General features: G+C 37.1%; 1 long non-coding RNA gene and 2 pseudogenes across 3 annotated transcripts in view; 1 reads left to right on the forward strand and 2 right to left on the reverse strand.

The window, feature by feature from the left end:
* LOC309629083 (centromere protein U pseudogene) overlaps positions 1–21,729 on the forward strand; it is a 385,624-nt pseudogene that overhangs the window by 339,173 nt on the left and 24,722 nt on the right. The gene's annotated exons all lie outside the window — the stretch shown is intronic.
* Positions 4,260–10,758, reverse strand: LOC309629144. The gene is made up of 2 exons (XR_014244889.1): positions 6,694–10,758; positions 4,260–6,626 (listed from the first exon to the last, which is right to left on the reverse strand). It is a non-coding gene; the product is annotated as an uncharacterized lncRNA (long non-coding RNA).
* Positions 11,976–13,946, reverse strand: LOC309629546 (nuclear receptor subfamily 2 group C member 2 pseudogene; annotated as a pseudogene). Its single transcript has 2 exons — positions 13,791–13,946; positions 11,976–13,686 (listed from the first exon to the last, which is right to left on the reverse strand). The product of its transcript is annotated as a nuclear receptor subfamily 2 group C member 2 pseudogene (transcript).

Consider the following 21,729-nt stretch of genomic DNA (forward strand, 5'->3'; position numbering starts at 1 on the left):
TGCTATCACATTGCAGTTTTGATTTGCATTTCCCTGATGATTAGTGGTGTTGATCATCTTTTCATGTGTCTGTTGACCATCTGTATGTCTTCTTTGATAAAATGTCTATTCAGGTCTTCTGCCCATTTTTAAAATTGGGTTGTTTGTTTTTTTGATATTGAGTTGTCTGAGTTCTTTGTATGTTTTGGATATTTATTCCTTATGAGATATATTGTTTGCAAATATCTTCTCCCATTCAGTAGGCTGCCTTTTCATTTTGTTTAGTTTCCTTTGTTATGCAAAAGCTTTTTAGTTTGATGTAGTCCCATTTGTTTATTTTTGCTTTTGTTTTCCTTGCCTGAGGGGACATATTAAAAAAATATTGCTAAGACTGATGTCAAAGAGTGTACTGCCTATGTTTTCTTCTAGGAGTTTTATGGTTTCAGTTCTTACATTTAAGTTTTTAAACCATTTGGAGTTTATTTTTGTATATGGTGTGAAAAAGTCCTCTTTGTCTTTTGTTACAGTTTTTGCTTAAAGTTTATTTTGTCTGATATAAGTATAGCTATCCTGACTCTCTTTTGGCTTTCATTTGCATGGAATATCTTTTTCCATCCCTTTACTTTGTCATGTATTCAAATTTCACCCTCTTAAAATATGTTTAATTGGAATTATGTTTGGCTAGATTTAACTAGAGCTTCCTGATTCTTTTCAGTAATGCTGATATACTTTTTTTTTTTTAGGTTTTTAACATGTCTATGTATTGCTAATTTTTTAAAAATTTTAATTGAAGTATAGTTGATTTATAATGTTCTGTTAATTTCTTCCGTACAGCAAAATAACTCAGTTATACATATATATACATATATTCTTTTTCATATTCTTTTCCATTATGGTTTGTCACAGGATACTGAATATAGTTCCCTGTGCTATGCAGTAGGACCTTGTTGTTTATCCATTCTGTATATAATAGTTTGCATCTGCTAATACCAAACTCCCAATCCATCCCTCCCCTACCCCCCACCCTCTTGGCAGCCACAAGTCTGTTCTCTATGTCTGTGAATCTGGTTTTTTTTTTCCTAGATATGTTGATTTGTATCATATTTTAGATTCCACATGTAAATGATATCATATGATATTTGTCTTTGTCTGACTTACTTCACTGAGTATGATAATCTCTAGGTCCATCCATGTTGCTGCAAAAGGCATTAACTCATTCTTTTTTTTTTAAACCATATTTTAATTGAAGTATAGTTGATTTACAATGTTGTGTTAGTTTCAGGTGTACAGCAAAGTGATTCAGTTATACATCTATATTATATATAATCTATTCTTCTGCAGATTCGTTTCCATTATAGGGTATTACAAGATATTGAATATAGTTTCCTGAGCTATACAGGAGGTCCTTGTTTCCCATCATTTTTATTTTTTTAATTAATTTTTATTGGAGTATTGTTGATTTACAATGTTGTGTTAGTTTCTGCTGTACAGCAAAGTGAATCAGTTATACATATACACATACCCACTCTTTTTTAGATTCTTTTCCCATATAGGTCATTACAGGGTATTGAGTAGAGTTCCCTGTGCTATACAGTAGGTTCTTATTAGTTATCTAATTTATATATAGTGGTGTGTATATGTCAATCCCAATCTCCCAATTTATCCCTTCCCCCCTTGGTAACCATAAGTTTGTTTTCTACATCTGTGACTCTATTTCTGTTTTGTAAATAAGTTCATTTGTACCATTTTTTTTAGATTCCACATATAAGCAATATCATATGATATTTGTCTTTCTCTGTCTGACTTACTTCACTCAGTATGACAATCTCTAGGTCCATCCATGTTGCTGCAAATGGTATGATTTCATTATTTTTTATGGCTGAGTAATGTTCCATTGTATATATACACCACATTTTCTTTATGCATTCATCTCTCAATGGACATTTATGTTGCTTCCATGTCTTGGCTATTGTAAATAGTGCTGCTATGAACATGGGGGTGCATATATCTTTTCAAATTAGAGTTTTGTCTAGGTATATACCCAGGAGTGGGATTTCTGGATCATATGGCAATTCTATTTTTAGTTTTTTGAGGAACCTCCATACTGTTCTCCATAGTGACTGCACCAATTTACATTCCCAGCAACAGTGTAAGAGCATTCCCTGTTCTCCACACCCTCTCCAATGCTGATATACTTTAAAAAATCCACAGTAGGAGCACCCTTAAAACAACTCGAGTCATGCAGTAATTAATCATCATACTAGAAAGTGGTTATTACCCTTATCTCTTTTCTAAAGTATATTATTCCTTCACATATCGGGAATTACTTATTGCTATGGTGTTCCCCCCAAATTCATAGTTGAAATCCCAATGCCCAATGTGATGGTATTAGGAGGTGGGGGTCTTTGGGAGGTGCTTAGGTCAAGAAGACGGAGCCCTTATGAGATTAATGAGCTTCCAAAAGAGACCCCACAGAGATCCCTAGCCCTTTCCACCATGTGAGGACACAGCGAGAAGTCTCTGTCTATGAACCAGGAAGCTCTCACTAAACACTGAATCTGCCATGATCCTGGGCTTCCCAGCCTCCAGAACTATGAAAAATAAATTTCTGTTGTTTATAAGCCCCCAAGAACATGATATTTTGTTATAGCAGCTTGATTGGACTAACACACTTATTAAGTGAAATAATTTATGGTACACTGATAGTATTCTATAAATAAAAAGGAAAAGGTGTATATAGGATTTAATCTAGTTGGGAAAAAGATACAGAATCCTGTGGAAAATTAGGTAACAGTTATTTCATAACTAAGAAAGCTAATGAACTTATAAGATGATAAGGAACTGAATATTGCCAGGTGAGAATTAGAAAATGAATGTTATTAGTTGAGGAAATGGAAGCAATGTAATGACTCTAATTGATTTCATTCATTTCCAGAACAAATGTAATTTTAAACACAAAGGCAGAGAGTGCTCTTGCCTACCTGATATTCTTTCTTGTCTTCTCTCTTAATGGTAGACCCTCAGCATCGTTGAAGCAGCAACGCGACCAGCTATAAAGAGCATTTCAAAGTTCCCTGTCACAGAAATACCTAGTGTGAATGGAAGTCCTTATATGGGAAACTATGTAAATTCTGTGACCTATTTATTTTCTTAAGCTTCTGTCTTAAGAAGAGTCTAAATCCTAAACCAGGTAGAGCAAAAAAGGTTTCATCTCTCATGCCACATGTCATCATGCTGTAATTACTTGTTTCAGTGTCTGTCCTAAAATGTGTAAGCTCTCTGAGGCCAGGGGCTGTGTACAGTGGACCTCAGAAGAGGCACAGAATAAATATTTGTTGCATGAATAAATGAATGAATGTGAATGAATGAATGAAGCAATGGCTATCTGAACTTTGTGTTGGGAAGGATTCTGAGTTATTATTTTACTCAGGGGAAATAATGCCATTGCCAATTTGTTATGACTGTCATAGGCATGCCATAGGGGAGGTGACACACATATATTGGAGAAGTGTCATTTTCATTTCAGCTTTATGTTATAAACACAAATCACTAACTTTATACTCTTTTATTGTGAAGTTTGATTTTGTGTTATGTGTTGATGTAATAAGCATTAAAGGAATAATCAGAACATTAAAGTGGGAATGAAACCATTTTGTTTAGTTCAATCTCCTTCAAGTTATAGATTTTGCAAGTTGAGTGCTTTATGGAAAGTCTCACAGTTTCTTGAAGTGATTTCTTGTATTTTTTCCCCCACATGTTCCTGCCTCACCTTATTAACCACTTCATCTCCCCTAATTTAACCACCCATTACAGAGTGGTATGGCAATTATTCTAGCACAAGGAGAAGCGGAAAAAACAGAGTGTCAGAGATTATTTTGAAATTTCATGAAAAGTCCTGAAACACTGAAACTCTGAAATTTTTGTTGCTCTCCTCTTTCCAATACCCTCTCACTCCAATTTTTGTAAAGTGAAATTAATAGTTAAGTGCACAACGATGGAAACTGATACAGTTTTTCTTTTTAGTTTTTTAAAACTTTCTGAATCACACACCCTTAATTCTGTCCACTTTTGATGAGAAACATGTTTATTCAACATTCATTGCTGTTATACAAAATATTATAAAGTATCTACATTGTGGTTTATCCTTAGAAATCTTAATTCCATTTAATGTTATTTTATAATTTCTTTTGGAAGACCTTTCTTCCAGTAAACAGAATCTTTCTTTGCCTTACAAACTGCTGAAAGACTAGAAAGGAAATGTGGGTTGAGAGAAGCTCATGTTTTTTTTTTTTTTCTTTTCTTTTTTTTTAATGGAAGTATAGTCGATTGATAATGTTGTGTTAGTTTCAGGTGTACAGCAAAGTGATTCAGTTATACATATATCTATTCCTTTTCAGATTCTTTTCCCATTTAGGTTATTGCAGAATATTGAGTAGAGTTCCCTGTGCTATACAATAGGTCCTTGTTGTTTATCTATTTTATATATAGTAGTGTGTATGTTAATGCCAATCTCCTAACTTAATCCCCCCCCCCCGCAAGAAAAGGTCAGTTTTACCTAAGATGGCACCATGTGTCAATGAGGGAGGGGCTGACAATGAGAAAGAGGCAAACGGCAAAGGAGGCATGGCAACCAGAATATGGTTTCTAGGATAGGCAAGAGACGCCCACACACTTGCAAAACCCCACACTATTTCTTAGATTACCTATGGCACTGCTATTATATGAGCATGGTTAGCTACACTTGAAATGTCTCAGCTTCATGTGCAATGTGAAACAACAGGAAAAAAATGCTAACACTATTTTCCAGCATTTTTGTGTTTTAGATATTATTTTGTTCAAATAGAAATGCAGTGTTTATTCATAGCCTCAGACTTTGGTCATGACTTACTATAGAGTTATAATAAAAATAAAATATGGTTGACTTGAGACACTTGTGGATTATCCTATTAAATTGCCTCAGTGGCAGGACATTCAATAGTGGATTATTCCTTTTAACAGTGGTTAGTGAACTCTGTCAGACTGGGACAATGCACTGAGGGAAGGTAAGTTTTGCCTTATCTAAGAGACAGACTGGGACAGTCAAGTATTGAAACTCTTTCACTGGGGAACTTGGTAAAAACACGGAGGCATGGGCCTTATTCTACCTTCATGACTCTGGGCCTTTCTCTTCTTTATGAGTTCTCCAGATATATATTCATCAGATTTTTGTGTGCACATAAATCACTAGGGGATCTTGTTAAAATGCAGCTTCTGATTCAGTAGACTTGAGGTTGGGCCTGAGAGTCTGTATTTCTAACAAGTTCCCAGGTGTTGCTGATGCTGCCAGTCTATGGAGCACATTTTGAGGAGCAAAACTAAGACAGTGGGCTTCCCTGGTGGCGCAGTGGTTGAGAATCTGCCTGCTAATGCAGGGGACACGGGTTCGAGTCCTGGTCTGGGAAGATCCCACATGCTGCGGAGCAATTAGGCCCGTGAGCCACAACTGCTGAGCCTGCGCGTCTGGAGCCTGTGCTCCGCAACAAGAGAGGCCACGACAGTGAGAGGCCCGCGCACCGTGATGAAGAGTGGCCCCCGGTCGCCGCAACTAGAGAAAGGCCTAGCACAGAAACGAAGACCCAACATAGCAATCAATCAATCAATAAATCTTTAAAAAATAAAACAAAAAAAACTAAGAGCGTGATTCTCAAACACCGCACTGGAATCACCTGGGGATAGTAAAAATTACCATCTAGTGCCCACCCCCAGATATCTTGATTTGGTGACTAGAGAGATGGAGAGATGCTAAGGCACTAAGGGTTCTTAAAAGCTTCCAGAGGATTCAGCCAAATCTGAGAACCACTGTGGTAAGCGACAAACTCTAGGGCACCTGGTGTCTTTGGCTACCCACCCTCTTGACACTTAGGTTCTAAACCCCTTTTTGGAGAGTGATCTATGTTCCTGTCTCCACCTGGAAACAGATGTATTCCATTTGAAAGCAAGTTGGAGACACGGTTCCGCCATTATGAAAAACCTTATTATGATCCCACTCCTGGGCATATACCCAGACAAAACTATAATTCAAAGAGATACATGCACCCCTGTGTTCATAGCAGCACTATTCACAATAGCCAGGACATGGAAACAACCTAAATGTCCATTGATAGATGAATGGATAAAGAAGATGTGGTACATATATGCAATGGAATACTACTCAGCCATAAAAAAGGACAAAATAATGCCATTTGCAGCAACATGGATGGACCTAGAGATTAACATACTAAGTGAAGTAAGTCAGAAAGAGAAAGACAAATACCATATGATATCGCTTATATGTGGAATCTAAAATACAACACAAATGAACATATCTATGAAACAGAAACAGACTCACAGACACAGACTTGTTGCCATGGGGAAGGGGGTGGTGGAGGAGGGAAGGATTGGGAGTTTGGGATTAGCAGATGCAAACTATTATATACAGAATGGATAAACAACATGGTCCTACTGTATAGCACAGGGAACTATATTCAGTATCCTGTGATCAACCGTAATGGAAAAGAATGTGAAGAAGAATATATATATGTATAACTGTCACTTTGCTGTACAGTAGAAATTAACAACATTGTAAATCAACTATACTTTAATAAAATTTAAAAAAAAACCTTATCATGCTAGGAAAAAAAGACATTCCTAGGAAAAAAAGACATTCTCTTACACGGCCTCCTAGGAAAAAAAGACATTCTCCTAGGAAAAAAAGACATTCTCTTACACAGCCTCAGCACAATGATCAAAATCAGAAAATTTTACATTGATACAATCCTATTACTTCATCTACAATTTATATTCAAATTTTGATTCGTACAATAATGTTTTTTATAGCTATATTTTTTCTCAGGTTCATAATCAATCTAGAATTACTCTGTTAGTTTGTTCCTCAGGATTCAGTTTGATTCTAATCCTTTGCTACTATAATGCTAGGGCAGGATGGCTGAGTTCACTTCCCAAAGTTGCAAAAGACAAAGTTAACTTTTTTTTTTTTTTTTTTTGCCTTTTAAAATATAGCTTTATCTGTGTTATTCTGTCCACTTGCTATCAAGGCCTTCACACATTACAGAGGGCACAAATAAATTTTCTTTAACTTCTATTGCAGCCCACATTTCCTCCTGTAATGACTGTTTTGGGTTGCAGACATGACTCTTCAGCCAGTGCTGAAATAGACGGGTCTCACTTATTTGCTTCTCAAATAGCCCGTCTTAAAAAATGTAATCCACTGGATGCCAAAAGCACGATCCATAAAAGGAAATATTGATAAAGTGTACCTCATCGAAATAAAAAACTTTTGCCCTGTGAAAGATCCTGTTAAAAAGATAAAAAGACAAGCTACTGCCTGGGAGAAAAATGTTTGCAAACCACTCGTAATAGGGTGAATAACGGCTGCTTAAAACTATCAAGTCCTGATCCCTGGGACTTGTAAATGTTATTTTTATTTGGAAAAAGGGTTTTTGTAGATGTAATTAAGCTAAGGATTTTGAGATAAGATTATTTGAGGTTATCCAAGTGGGCCTTAAATGCTATCACAAGTGTCCTTGTAAGGAAAAGGCAGAGGGAAATTGGACAAGTACACAGAGAAGAGAAGTCAGTGCGATGGAGGCAGAGACTGGAGTGATGCAGTTACCAGGCAAACAGACAGAGGAGAAGGTGATGTGAAGACAGAGCAGAGAGAGGGCAGTGGCCGCAAGCCCAGGAATGCTGACAGCCACTAGAAGCTGCAAGAGGCAAAGGACGGCTTTTCTTCCAGAGGCAGTGCAACCCTGCTGATACCTTTATTTTGAACTTCTCGTCTCTAGAATGGTGAGAGAATAAATTTCCATTGTTTTGAGACACACAGTTTGTGGTAATTTGTTCCAGCAGCGCTGGGAAACTAATACAACACCTATCCAAAAAGGACTAGCATTTTAAACAAATAAAGAACATCACAAACTCAACAGTAAAACACAATACAGTTAGAAAATGAGCAAAAAGTAGGCACAGACATTTCACTGAAGAGGATAAACAGATGGCAGAGAAGCACAGAAAAAAAAACGTTTAACAGGACTAGCCATCAAGGAAATGCAAATTAAAACCACAATGAGATCTCACTACACACCTATCAGAATGACTAACACAATAAATACTAACACCAAATTCTGATGAGGATGTGGAAAAACTGGGTCACTCATACATAGCTGGTGGGAATGTAAAATGATACAGCTACTCTGGAAAACAGGCAGTTTCTTAAAAAACTGTATACCAGATTACCATATAATCCAGCTATTGCCCTATTGGGCATTCCCCCACCAACACCCCGCCCCACTCCACGGAGAAATAAAAACTTATTTTGACGCAAAAACTTGTACATGAATGTTCCTAGAAGCTATATTTCTAACAGCCCCAAACAGGAACCATCCCAGATGTCTTTCAACAGGTGAATGGTTAAACAAGTTATGGTGCATCCAAACCAAGGGTAACAAATAGAAAGAAACAAACTATTGATACATGCAACAATTTGGATGAATCTCCAAGAAATTCTGTTGAACAAAAAAGGTCAATCCCAAAAGGTTACACTGTGTATGATTTCATTTATGTAACATTTTCTAAATAACAAACTGTTAGAAATAGAGGGCAGATTAATAATTGCCCCTGGTAGAAATGAGGATAGGAAGGGGTGGGAAAAGGTGGGTATGGTTATAAAAGCACAACATGAAGGGCCCTCATGATTTGCCTTTTTTCTAACATTAAAAAAATAAATAATAACTTTATTGAGTTATAATTCACATACCATACAATTCACCCATTTGAAGTGAATACAAATCAATGGTTTTTAGTATATTCACAAATATTTGCAACCATCCTCACCATCAGTTTTAGAGCATTTTCATCACTCTAAAAAGAACCCCCATAACTACTAGAAGTCATTCCCTACTTCTCTCCAACTCCCCCCAACAGCCCTAGGCAAACACTAACCGATTTTCTGTCTCTATAGATTTGCTAATTTTGTATATTTCATATAAGCGAAATCATGCAATATGTGATTTTTTGTGACTAGCTTCTTCCACTTAGCACAGTAATTTCAAGGTTCATCTATGATGTAGCATATGTATACATAACATTTCTTTTTACTGCCAAATAATATGTCATTGTACGGATATGCCACATTTTATTTATCCATCCATATGTTGGTAGACATTTAGATTCTTTCTGATTTTTGGCCATTATGAATAATTCTGCTATAAATATTTGTATAAATTTTTTTGTGTGTGAACATATGTTTTCATTTCTCTTGGATATATCCCTAAGAGTAGAATTGCTAAGTCATATGGTAACTCCACATATAACCCTTTGAGAACTGCCACAGTGCTTTTCAAAGCAGCTGCATGATTTTACATTCCTATTAGCAGAATGTGAGGGTTCAAATGGCTCTACATTTTCACCAACACTTACTATCCTTCTTTTTTTTTTTTTTTAAATTAATTAATTAATTTATTTATTTATGGCTGTGTTGGGTCTTCGCCTCTGTGCGAGGGCCCTCTCCAGTTGCGGCAAGCGGGGGCCACTCTTCATCGCAGTGTGTGCGCCATGCCTCTCACTATCGCGGCCTCTCTTGTTGCGGAGCACAGGCCCAGATGCGCAGGCTCAGTAATTGTGGCTCACGGGCCCAGTTGCTCCGCGGCATGTGGGATCTTCCCAGACTAGGGCTCGAACCCGTGTTCCCCGCACCGGCAGGCAGACTCCCAACCACTGCGCCACCAGGGAAGCCCTATCCTTCTTTTTGATTCTAGCCATCCTATGGGTGTAAAGTGGTGTCTCACTCTAGTTTTGATATGCATTTCTCTGATGTGCTAATGATACTGAGCAATTTTTCAGGTTTTTGGGCTATTTGCATCTCTTCCTTGGAAAAATGTCTATTGAGATAATTTGCCCATTTAAAAAAATTGGGTTTTTTTTCTCTATTATTTAGTTATAAGAGTTCTTTAAGGTCTTTATATATTTTAGACAAAAAATTCTTATCACTGTTGGTGGGAATGTAAATTGATACAGCCACTATGGAGAACAGTATGGAGGTTCCTTAAAAAACTAAAAATAGAACTACCATGTGACCCAGCAAACCCACTACTGGACATATACCCTGAGAAAATCATACTTCAAAAAGAGTCATGTACCACAATGTTCATTGCAGCACTATTTACAATAGCCAGGACATGGAAGCAACCTAAGTGTCCATCGACAGATGAATGGATAAAGAAGATGTGGCACATATATACAATGGAATATTACTCAGCCATAAAAAGAAATGAAATTGAGTTATTTGTAGTGAGGTGGATGGACCTAGAGTCTGTCATACAGAGTGAAGTTAAGTCAGAAAGATAAAAACAAATACCGAAAAAAAAAAAAAAACAAATACCATATGCTAACACATATATGTGGAATCTAAAAAAAAAAAAAAAAGTTTGAAGAACCTAGGAGCAGAACAGGAATAAAGACACAGACGTCGAAAATGGACTTGAGGACAGAGAGAGGGGGAAGGGTAAGCTGGGATAAAGTGAGAGAGTGGCATGGACATATATACACTACCAAATGTAAAATAGATAGCCAGTGGGAAGCAGCCGCATAGCACAGGGAGATCAACTCCGTGCTTTGTGACCACCTAGAGGGGTGGGATAGGGAGGGTGGGAGGGAGATGCAAGAGGGAGGGGATATGGGGATATATGTATACGTATAGCTGACTCACTTTGTTATACAGCAGAAACTAACACACCATTGCAAAGCAATGGTAAATAACTAAATAAAAAACTCTTATCAGATATATGATTTGTAAAAATTTTCTCCCATTCAGTAAGTTGTCTTTTCACTTTCTTAATGGTGTACACTGAAGCACAAAAGTTTTTAATTTTGTTAAAGTCTTATTTATTTCTTTATTGCTATTGCCTGCGCTTTTGGTGTCATATCTAAGAAACCATTGCTTAGTCCAAGGTCACAAAGATTTACACCTTTGTTTTCTTCTAAGAGTTCTATAGTTTTAGCTTTTATGATTTATCTTGAATGTGGTGGTGGATATGTAAACCTACACAGGTAATAATATAGAACTTCATACATACACACACTCAACAGATGAGTAGTACAAGAAAAATGAGGAAATCTTATTAAGATTGGTGGATTGTATCAATGTCAATATTCTGGATGTGATATTATACTACAGTTTTGCAAAATGTTATCATTGGGGTAAACTGTCCAAAGTGTACAAGGTATCTCCGTATAATTTCTTACGACTACATGTGAATCTAAAATTACCTCAATAAAATTTCAATTAAAAATAATAATCCATAGAAATTGCTACTTTTTCATTTCTTGCCCAGTTAATGGTAGTCAACTTTTAATTTTCTTTTCTTTTTGCATCTAAAAGAAGGGCAACATAATAGCAATTATTGCCAGGTGAATTAACAGCATTTATGTGGGTATAGTTAATTCTTGTCTTTAAAAATAAGCAGTAGGCATGTAAGAGTTTTAGTGTAATTTTACATACATTCCTTATTTCAACATGTAGTATTGATTTTGATTTACACCGAAAGCTTAATCATAAGGGCATAGGTAAGTGAAAATTCGGTGAGTAGGAATAATTTTAGGGGGGCAATACTTTTAAAAATGTGTCTATCTACACTTTGGAATATAGTCTACTTAACACATAATAAGTAAATAAAAGCACAGGTTATCTAACCACTTTTTGAAATTTTAAAATCAGATCTTGTCTAAACAATTTTATTTTTGCTAAGCTTTAATCTCTTTTTCTTTTAAAAGGACAACTGTTGTTCATAGGCAATTAGCTGCTTTCTTGAATATAATGAGAAAACCATCACAAACCATATTAATGCAAATTACTATAATAAGTACAAGGCAAAAGGGCATAGTAATCCTTTGTGGCTTTATTCTTCTTTGGAAGAGGTCAGGAGAATATTGGCTTGAATTCTGTCATCCTACCTACTTACTTTACTGTGTTCTTAAAAACACTGTTCATAAAACTTCTTAGGTGACAAGTTAAGTTGAGCATTCAGTGGAATGTTAATGGCAAATTGTTTGCAAATGTCTAGCTTAAGGTTTTTTTAAATGAATTAGAATTTACCATGGAATATAAGGCTTCTTTGTTTTTCAAGAGTTTTCTCTTAGTTTTCTTTAATACTAGTCTCTGACATTATAAAACATTGCTTTTGTTTTTTGCGTTTTGACAATTTCTAAATACAGATTGAGTTAAAAGATTGTTCCAAAATCTGCTGCTTCATCAAAAGGCATTAAAACATTTCTTATGGCAGGAAAAGAGCCTATTAGTCTTTTAGTTGCTTGTGTCTGATATTAACAGGTAAGAAGAAACCAGGTAGGAAATGACTAACATACTGGAAATATTTGCACATACCAAAATACCACGACTTCATTTTCTTTGTATCTGAGCGGTCCTGGGAGGATCCTTGTGCTTCTCAGCAGGTGTGTGGTGTGCTCTATAGATTGGCATCAGTGTTCTGGCCATTATACTCTGCCATCTTCTTCTTGAGGAGGTAGGGGATTATGCTGTCTATGGAAACATTGCCAATGAGATCAGTAAAAACAAGTTATTTGGTTATGTTAGAGCTCATCAGCCTGAGGGCCAGCAGGCAGTTGAGAATCTGGACCAATCAGTAGGTGTCTTCTGAGTAGGTTTTCTGAAAATAATCCTGTAACTCCATCTGTGCCTTTCTTGGAATTTTAAAATCTGACTTGTGCTGGCCAAACCTGGATGATGGTGGGTAAAGAAAACTATAGCTTTAAGGTATGCAGACTCATAGATGTCTTCTATACCCAGCTTTGCCACACTTTTACACAACTCCTGAAGCTTCCAGATGTGTTCCATGACTTGCTTTATCTGCTTGCCAGAAAGTTTATCTTCCTGGATATCTTCTGCAGCTGATTGACTATGGCCACAAGGTAATGGAAAGACTCATGATCTGGGCCAGTCCAAGGGTGAAGAGCTCATTTCAGCAGGCTTGCAACAGGCTGGTTTTGCAGTCCTGCCCAAGTGCCTGAAGGGCTGGGATTGACCTGGCCCATTGCATGGAGAGGAAAAGCAGGCAGAACATAGACTTGCAGAGGTAGTACAGGTTGAGGTACTCTAGAATTGGGCTGGTCATGTGATGTGAGTGTTTAAAAGGAGGAGGGATTGGACCTGAACGATGAGTGTGGACTGGTCTCTACTGATGACATAGATGTTCCCTCCTCCACTGGTGTCTATCCCACCTACCAGGCTTGGAGGCGCGGAGCTGTCTGTCGTATTAAGTGCTTTAGCGAAGGTATCACATGCCCGAGTAATCTCACTTGCAGATTGGTCCTCCTGCTGTATTTCTGAAGCATCACCACTGTTAAGAGATTCACTTAGGTTGACAAAGGAGGTTACTCCATTTGCCAGTGTGCCCAGAGCTGCTTGTTTCAGCCTCGGAATCCGTGGTCAGGAGAAGGGTACCATCCTCATGTATGAAAGGCTGCATCCAGTTCACAAGCATCCCAGATCAAGACCTATTTGTCTTGATCTACTTTATCTGCCACAAATGTGGGAGTGGCCATCAGAGGATTTCTGGATCCTTCTGGATAAAGATTTTTCTCAGGTGAAGCAGCACAATTGCTTGGTTTTTCCCTTTGCACATCAAAGGGCTTCTGTTCACTAATCCCAAACTCCTAATTTATCCCTCCCCCCACCCTTCCCCTTTTAGTAAGTTTGTTTTCTATGTCTGTGAGTCTGGGAACTTTGATCTTGTACATCTGTGGAGGAGTGTTCACACCTGTACGTGGGCAGACTGCTGAAGTGTGATTTCTTGCACATGGCTCTCTTCTTCGTCAAATTCCACGTGTAGAACAGAGTACCCAGTAATGTTGTGTACACAGTAGATTTGTGACAGAGTTTTTGGGGCACTTGGGCTGTTGGTAGGTACCTTCATTAAACGGCTCTTAGTGTTTGAGGGCCGTTGCTCTGGGGAGACATGCCACAATGTTATTCAAGAACCTTATTTCAGAATTACACAAACCCTCACTATAACTTGTATTACACGCTAATGAAATACAAATACTCAAATAAAACATAATCTATGTTGAATGCATTTTGCGGTCTGTTTGTGTAATTAAAGCGATTGTGCATTAATCCCTCACATGCTATTCTGAAGTCAGTGCACAGTCCCCAACCCTCTGAGTTTTGGGATGGCAGGCTTTCCTTTTCATGAGTCAGCCGGTCAAGAAAGGTCAGAAGAGCTGAAGTAAGGAGACAGCGAGGGATTATTCTATGACGCTAATAACTCGACTGTATCTTTTTTTTTTAAATTTATTTTTTAAGTTATTAATTTTTGGCTGCATTGGGTCTTTGTTGCTGTGCGCGGGCTTTCTCTAGTTGTGGCAAGCAGGGGCTACTCTTCGTTGCGGTGCACGGGCTTCTCATTGCGGTGGCTTCCCTTGTTGCAGAGCACGAGCTCTAGGTGAGCAGGCTTCAGTAGTTGTGGCTCGCGGGCTCAGTAGTTGTGGCGCACGGGCTTAGCTGCTCTGCGGCATGTGGGATCTTCCCGGACCAGGGCTTGAACCGGTGTCCCCTGCATTGGCAGGCGGATTCTTAACCACTGCACCACCAGGGAAGCCCTCGACTGTATCATTTTACCATTCTTTGGGGATCCGAAAGAGGAGGGGGTAGAGGGGAAGGTCTCAGGAAGAACAACTTTTTGCAGTTAAAACTATTACCACTTCCTCCTACATGATATTCCAAATCCTGAGTACTTTGAGGATGTCACCCTATTTTGAAACTAACAGGGAAGAGAGAACCAGAAATGTGGAAAAGGATTAGAACATGACTTTAAGTGTCTTATAGGAAATCATTTCTATTTTATTTCTTGGGAAAATATAAACATTATCTTAAATAAAATAATTTAAACCTTTCAAACAGTTGGAAATAGATGTTAAATGTATTTGTTAAATTGTTTATGATTCATTAATTCTCAAATATTAAATGTTAACCCATAAAAAGTTACTTTTAAATGACTAAATCTAATGTTTTAAGAGAGGGGTTGGTTTCATGATCTGGAAATTTCATTTAATTTTTTATGAATGAAAAGTTCACTGAAGGTTTTCCTCTGGAACAGTTTCATAAAGAAGAGGACAGGACAAATATCTATAACTATTAACAGCCTCATACTGAAAAAGTTATTAGTATTTTAATAAAATCGATACATTGTTTTGTGCTAATAATAACTATAATACTTTAAAACTAGTTAAAGTTATTAGTAATTTAATAAAATCAATACATTGTATTGTACTAATAATAACTGGAAACTTTAAAACTAGTTTCTATTTTTTGTGTCATCTTTTCAAAGGATTTTTTGTTTGGTTTGGTTTGTATTAAATTTTTAACCTTTCTTGCTTTGAAACAATTTCAGATTTACAGAAAAGTTGCAAAAGTAGTGCAAAGATCTATAGAGTTCTGTATATCCTTCAGCCAGATTTTCAAAATGTTGATATTGTTCATATTTGTGTTCTTTTACTCTCTGTCTCTCTACACACACACATACACACACACACATACACACACACACACGAATACATACACATACATTGACTGTGGGTTTTATTTTTTCCTGAACTACTTGAAAATAAGTTGCATACATAATGCCCTGTAACCCTTAATATTTAGAGTGTATTTACAATGCAAAAATCAAAACTATGAAATTGACATTCATCTAACATGACCATATAATCCACAGATCCCACTCAAAGTTTGCCTATTTTCTCCAAAATTTCCTTTATGAGTTCAAGATCCAACCCTGGATCACGCATTGCATTTAGTTGTCACTCCAACTTGGAACAGTTTCTAAATCTTTGTCTTTCATGACTATGACATTTAAAAAAAAATTTTAATTTTCTATTTTGTTATTATAAAAAGTACTTTTTCCCATATTGTTTGTCCAAAATATAATTGTTTTCATATCTTTATTGGAGTATAAATGCTTTACAATGTTGTGTTAGTTTCTGCTGTACAACAAAGTGAATCAGCTATACATATACATATATCCCCATATCCCCTCCCTCTTGTGTCTCCCTCCCACCCTCCCTATCCCACCCCTCTAAGTGGTCACAAAGCATCTAGCTGATCTCCCTGTGCTATGCAGTAGCTTCCCACTAGCCATCCATTTTACATTTTGTAGTGTATATACGTCAATGCTACTCTCTTACTTCATCCCAGCTTTCCCTTCCCCCCCACCCCCGTGCCCTCAAGTCTGTTCTCTACATCTGTGTCTTTATTCCTGCCCTGCCACTAGGTTCAACAGTACTGCTTTTTTAAATTCCATACATATGCATTAGCATATGGTATTTGTTTTTCTCTTTCTGACTTACTTCACTCTGTATGACAGACTCTAGGTCCATCAAACTCACTACAAATAACTCAATTTTGTTCCTTTTTATGGCTGAGTAATATTCCATTGCATATACGTGGCACATCTTCTTTATCCAATCATCTGTTGATGGACATTTAGGTTGCTTCCATGTCCTGGCTATTGTAAATAGTGCTGCAATGAACACTGTGGTACATGACTCTTTTTGAATTATGGTTTTCTCAGGGTATATGCCTAGTAGTGAGATTGCTGCATCATATGGTAATTCTATTTTTACTTTTTTAAGGAACCTCCATACTGTTCTCCATAGTGGCTGTATCAATTTACATTCCCACCAACAGTGCAGGAGGGTTCCTTTTTCTCCACACCTTCTCCTGCATTTATTGTTTGTAGATTTTTTGATGATAGCCATTCTGACCGGTGTGAGGCGATACCTTATTGTGGTTTTGATTTGCATTTCTCTGATGATTTGTGATGTTGAGCATCTTTTCATGCATTTGTTGGCCATCTGTGTGTCTTCTTTGGAGAAACGTCTATTTAGGTCTTCTGCCCATTTTTGGATTGGGTTGTTTGTTTTTGTGATATTGAGCTGCATGAACTGCTTGTATATTTTAGAGATTAATGCTCTGTCAGTTGCTTCATTTGCAAATATTTTTTTCTATTCTGAGGGTTGTCTTTTTGTCTTGTTTATGGTTTCCTTTGCTGTGCAAAAGCTTTTAAGTTTCATTAGGTCCCATTTGTTTATTTTTGTTTTTATTTCCCTTACTCTAGGAGGTGGGTCAAAAAGGATCTTGCTGTGATTTACGTGTGTTCTGTTACGTGATTTAGAGTGTTCTGCCTATGTTTTCCTCTAAGAATTTTATAGGGTCTGGCCTTACATTTAGGTCTTTAATCTATTTTGAGTTTATTTTTGTGTATGGTGTTAGGAAGTGTTCTAATTTCATTCTTTTACATGTAGCTGGACCATGACATTTTTGAAGAGTAAATACCAGTTACATTAGAGACTCTTTCTTCATTTGGAGTTGCTTGATGTTTCTTCATAATTTATGCATTTTGGACAAGAATTGTCTTATCTGTTTAAATTTCTATTTTTGTATATGTTACATAAGATAGATAATTTGTCAGTAGTGTAGAACATGTGTATAATTTATGAACAAATAAAAGGAGCTACATGCTTAAACATTTTTTTACTGATGGTGATACATGGAGATAAAGGCTTGGAGGCTGCTATACTAAGTGTTAAGGGGGATAACCAGACACAGTCTAGGAGCTGGAGCCTAGAAAGAAGAGAATGGGCATTTCAACTGGGGAACTGTGGGAGCCCAGGAGCTTTGAGCTGCTGAATTATCCTGGTTCTGAATAAGTATGCAATTTAAGCCTCGCATCATTGCATGATCAGATACTTTAATTAAAAAACCTGGTTTAACATTTTGTGATGTAGAAATTCAAAAGCCTATGTTTTCAATTTATTTAGATACTTGATTTTATTGGCTGTCATGGTTGAAAAAGTTCTTCCAACAATATGTTAATCCAAATGGAAAAAGCATATCTTTGACTACGCTTTCCAAATTGTAATTGTCATTGTTTAAAGCTAATTCAAAATTACTTAAATATTATTGTTAAAAAATAACTAGGAAATTTTTATCTAGTGAAGGTTTATAATTTTAAAAGTTTTAACATCTAGGTCTTTTTTTCTTTTTTTTAAAAATTGAAATGTAGTTGCTGTACAATATTATATGTTATAAGTGTACAATATAGTGATTCACAATTTTTAAAGGTTATACTCTATTTACAGTTATTATAAAATATTGGCTATATGCTTTGTGTTGTACAATATGTCCTTGTAGCTTATTTTATACTTAATAGTTTGCATCTATTAATCTCCTACCCTTATATTGCCCCTCCCCCTTCCCTCTCCCCACTGATAACCACTGGTTTGGTCTCTATATCTGTGAGTCTGCTTCTTTTCTGTTATATTTACTAGTTTGTTGTATTTTTTAGATTCCACATATATGTGATATCATACAATATTTGTCTTTCTCTGTCTGACTTATTTCACTTAGCATAATGCCCTCCAAGTCCATCCATGTTGCTGCAAATGGCAAAAATTCATTCTTTTTTAATGGCTGAGTAGTATTCCATGATATATATATATATATATATATATATATATATATATATATATATATATATATATATATCACATTATCTTTATCCATTCATCTGTTGATGGACATTTAGGTTGCTTCCATACCTTGTCAACTGTAAATAATGCTGCTCTGAACACTGAGGTGCATGTATCTTTTTGAAATAGTTTAACATCTAGGTTTAACATGCACTGAAACTATTGAAGCTTTTGCACAAGTTGAAACAATTTTCCAGGTTTCTTAAGTGTGCATGCATTAGAGTTTTTTAGGCTACATAATTTTTGGAAACAACATGTAAAAAAAAAATGGTTCAGATGAACCTAGGGGCAGGACAGGAATAAAGACACAGATGTAGAGAATGGACTTGAGGACACGGGGAGGGGGAAGGGTATGCTGGGATGAAGTGAGAGAGTAGCATGGACATATATACACTACGAAATGTAAAACTGATAGCTAGTGGGAAGCAGCTGCACAGCATAGAGAGATCAGCTCGGTGCTTTGTGGCCACCTAGAGGGGTGGGATAGGGAGGGTGGGAGGGAGATACAAGAGGGAGGGGATATGGGGATATATGTATACGTATAGCTGATTCACTTTGTTATACAGCAGAAACTAACACACCATTGTAAAGCAATTATACTCCAATAAAGATGTTAAAAAAAAAAGTAGTTATGTTTTTGTCTATTGTTAGACTGAATTTTTTGTGGTGTGTCACATCCTTGTGTCTTCTAGTTGTCACTATAGCCAAGGTCAGCACATTTGGATCACTTGATTTCTTTGTAAGAGGCAAATGAAGAACTCGTCTTTCAGTTGGCCAGTTCTTTCAGGCACTTTGCCACAGTCTCTCCTTCAATCCTCTGCATGGTGGCTTTGGTGGACGCTGTAGGGCACTTCTCCCAGCCCTTCAAGTCATGTTGGTGGCTGGCAGGTCATCCTCTAGGTACAGCTCTCAGTGGAAGAAAGACGCCTCACCCAAGGTCACATCCCCTCCCAGGGGCAGCTCTCATTCAATAACTGGTCGGGTCTGGATTAAGGGCTGGGCCAGCTTGCGGCGAGATGGGACTACATTGAGGGGCCATCCCAGCTCCAGAGCTACGCAGGGGATGGGTTGAGGACCTTGTGGGAACTGCATCTCAGTTCAATTTCTCCTTCTGCCTAATCCTGCCTCCTTCACTTCCCCACAGTTGGTCCCAAGGGCATTCTCCAATAAAATTTCTATGTGATACTCTTTCTCAGAATCTGCTTCCCAGGGAACCTGATCTAAGAAAGTTACCCTCTCTACAAGAATGCAAAGAGTCCCCTACATTTTAAAATGTCTTGTTTTTATAAGTCTAACCTCACCCACGACATCCTGTAGCACTTTGCTGTCTTATGGCTTCACCATCTTTGCTGCCAATAGCTAGCCTTTGAATGATAGAGGGAATGCAGTTCATGTGGGGTACTTTATCTGTACCTTTGCTTGGGAATTTCTAAAATTCCAATTCAAGTAGTTTCCTGCTCTTTTCCATGTATTGTAATCTTTCTAAAAGAAGTTATTTATAACTGAGGGAAAATATTATTTCATCCTCTATTGTCATGGCTCACAAAAAATAGTTCTTCATGTATTTTGTTATTGGAAACAGAATCCAGAAAATACCATAAGCTGAAATGTGTTAGAAACATCAATGCTTCATCCAAATATATAGCAAACCTTCAACACTATGTAATTTGTTCCAACATTTGTTTCTTTACTCTTCTGTAATGCTTTCCATGTGTCATCCAACAATATTTGGCTGACAAAGACATACATTTTGGGTTTCACCATATGCTTTTTTTGGTATTATTTCAGCCTTTAACTGTGACAGAACAAGTGTTTCCCCAATGAATGTGGCTCTGATTTGTAAAATACCTTTGCTTTAAAATGAGAAACCTCAAAAGAAACTTCTAAATATTTATTACCACATTTCATGACACTTTGTAAAATTCCATATGTAGTGTTGCATGATTTTATAAATCCCTGAAAAATCGTAATGGTTTTTCTTCAGGTTTGAGATGCTTCATTTTAACATAGCCTATTAATGTTTATGGCATCATGCTACCACTTGCTATGTCTATTTCTGGCAATACGGCAAACTAGATTACCCAGAAAGCTTCCTGCTAGAAAACACTTGCACATGTTAGAGGAAATATAAAAAGATATCATTTTAAAATGTGTAACCGAGCCAGAAAGCATGTAAGGACATTTTCAATGGGCTAAAAATGAAGTATAAACTGAAATCCAGAGCCAAACCACACTGCAAGCCTGGGAATGGGATCAGGAGAGGGTAACATGGAATCCTTGTTTCAGTCACATAGAGGTTCATCTCAGGACCTACACAAGCATAGGTGATAATGACTTGGGATTCTATGAGTTTAAAGGTTGCATTTGAGACCCCCACAGAAAGCTGGGGCCTTTGAAGATGCACACTAGAAAACTTATCCAGTGGTGCAGAATGGTGTCTGAAGGACATTTGTACGTCTTCATTTAGATTTTAGATAGAAAAAGTCTTTCCTGAAAATTCACAACTATATCCCTATCCTCACCCAGAGTTGGGATCAAAATCTTTCTAGCTGTATGGTTCTGGAAACCTCAAGTCAATAAATTAATGTGAAAAACGTAGGCTTTTGGCAAAGTAAATGTAAAGCCTCTCAGGAGGAGTACCCTCAATCCAGATAGCACGAGATACCCACCAAGACAGTCCCAAAGAGTGCTGAAGGGCTCACAATACAAAATTACAAAGCACATAAGGAAACCCTGTACCACCATTGTGAGTCAGCGTGCTCAATAAGCAGCAGTATACTCTCAAGAGCTTTAGGTAAGAGAACTACTGAAGAGTAAGGATTAAATAAGGATGCCTAAAATAGTGAGCTTCAAGGATGGCTCCTAGAGCTTTAGGAAGGATGGAGCTGAGACTTACCGAGATGGGAAAGACTTAAGGAGGAAAGGAGATTTTTTTGGTAGGGGTGGGGGTAGAAATCAGGAGTTTGGATTTTTACATCATAGTTTTGAGATATCTATTAGCTATTCAAGAAATGAGACCTTTACAGGCAGCTAGATCTATCTATCTATCTATCTATCTATCATCTATCTATCTATCTCTTTACCTATCTATCCATCCATCCATTTACCTATCAGCTATCTCTAACTCTTTCTATATCTATCTATGTATATATATCCAGACTTCCTAGT

This window comes from Balaenoptera borealis (assembly GCF_965194805.1).
Source record: "Balaenoptera borealis genome assembly, chromosome: 5".
Lineage (NCBI taxonomy): Eukaryota > Metazoa > Chordata > Mammalia > Artiodactyla > Balaenopteridae > Balaenoptera > Balaenoptera borealis.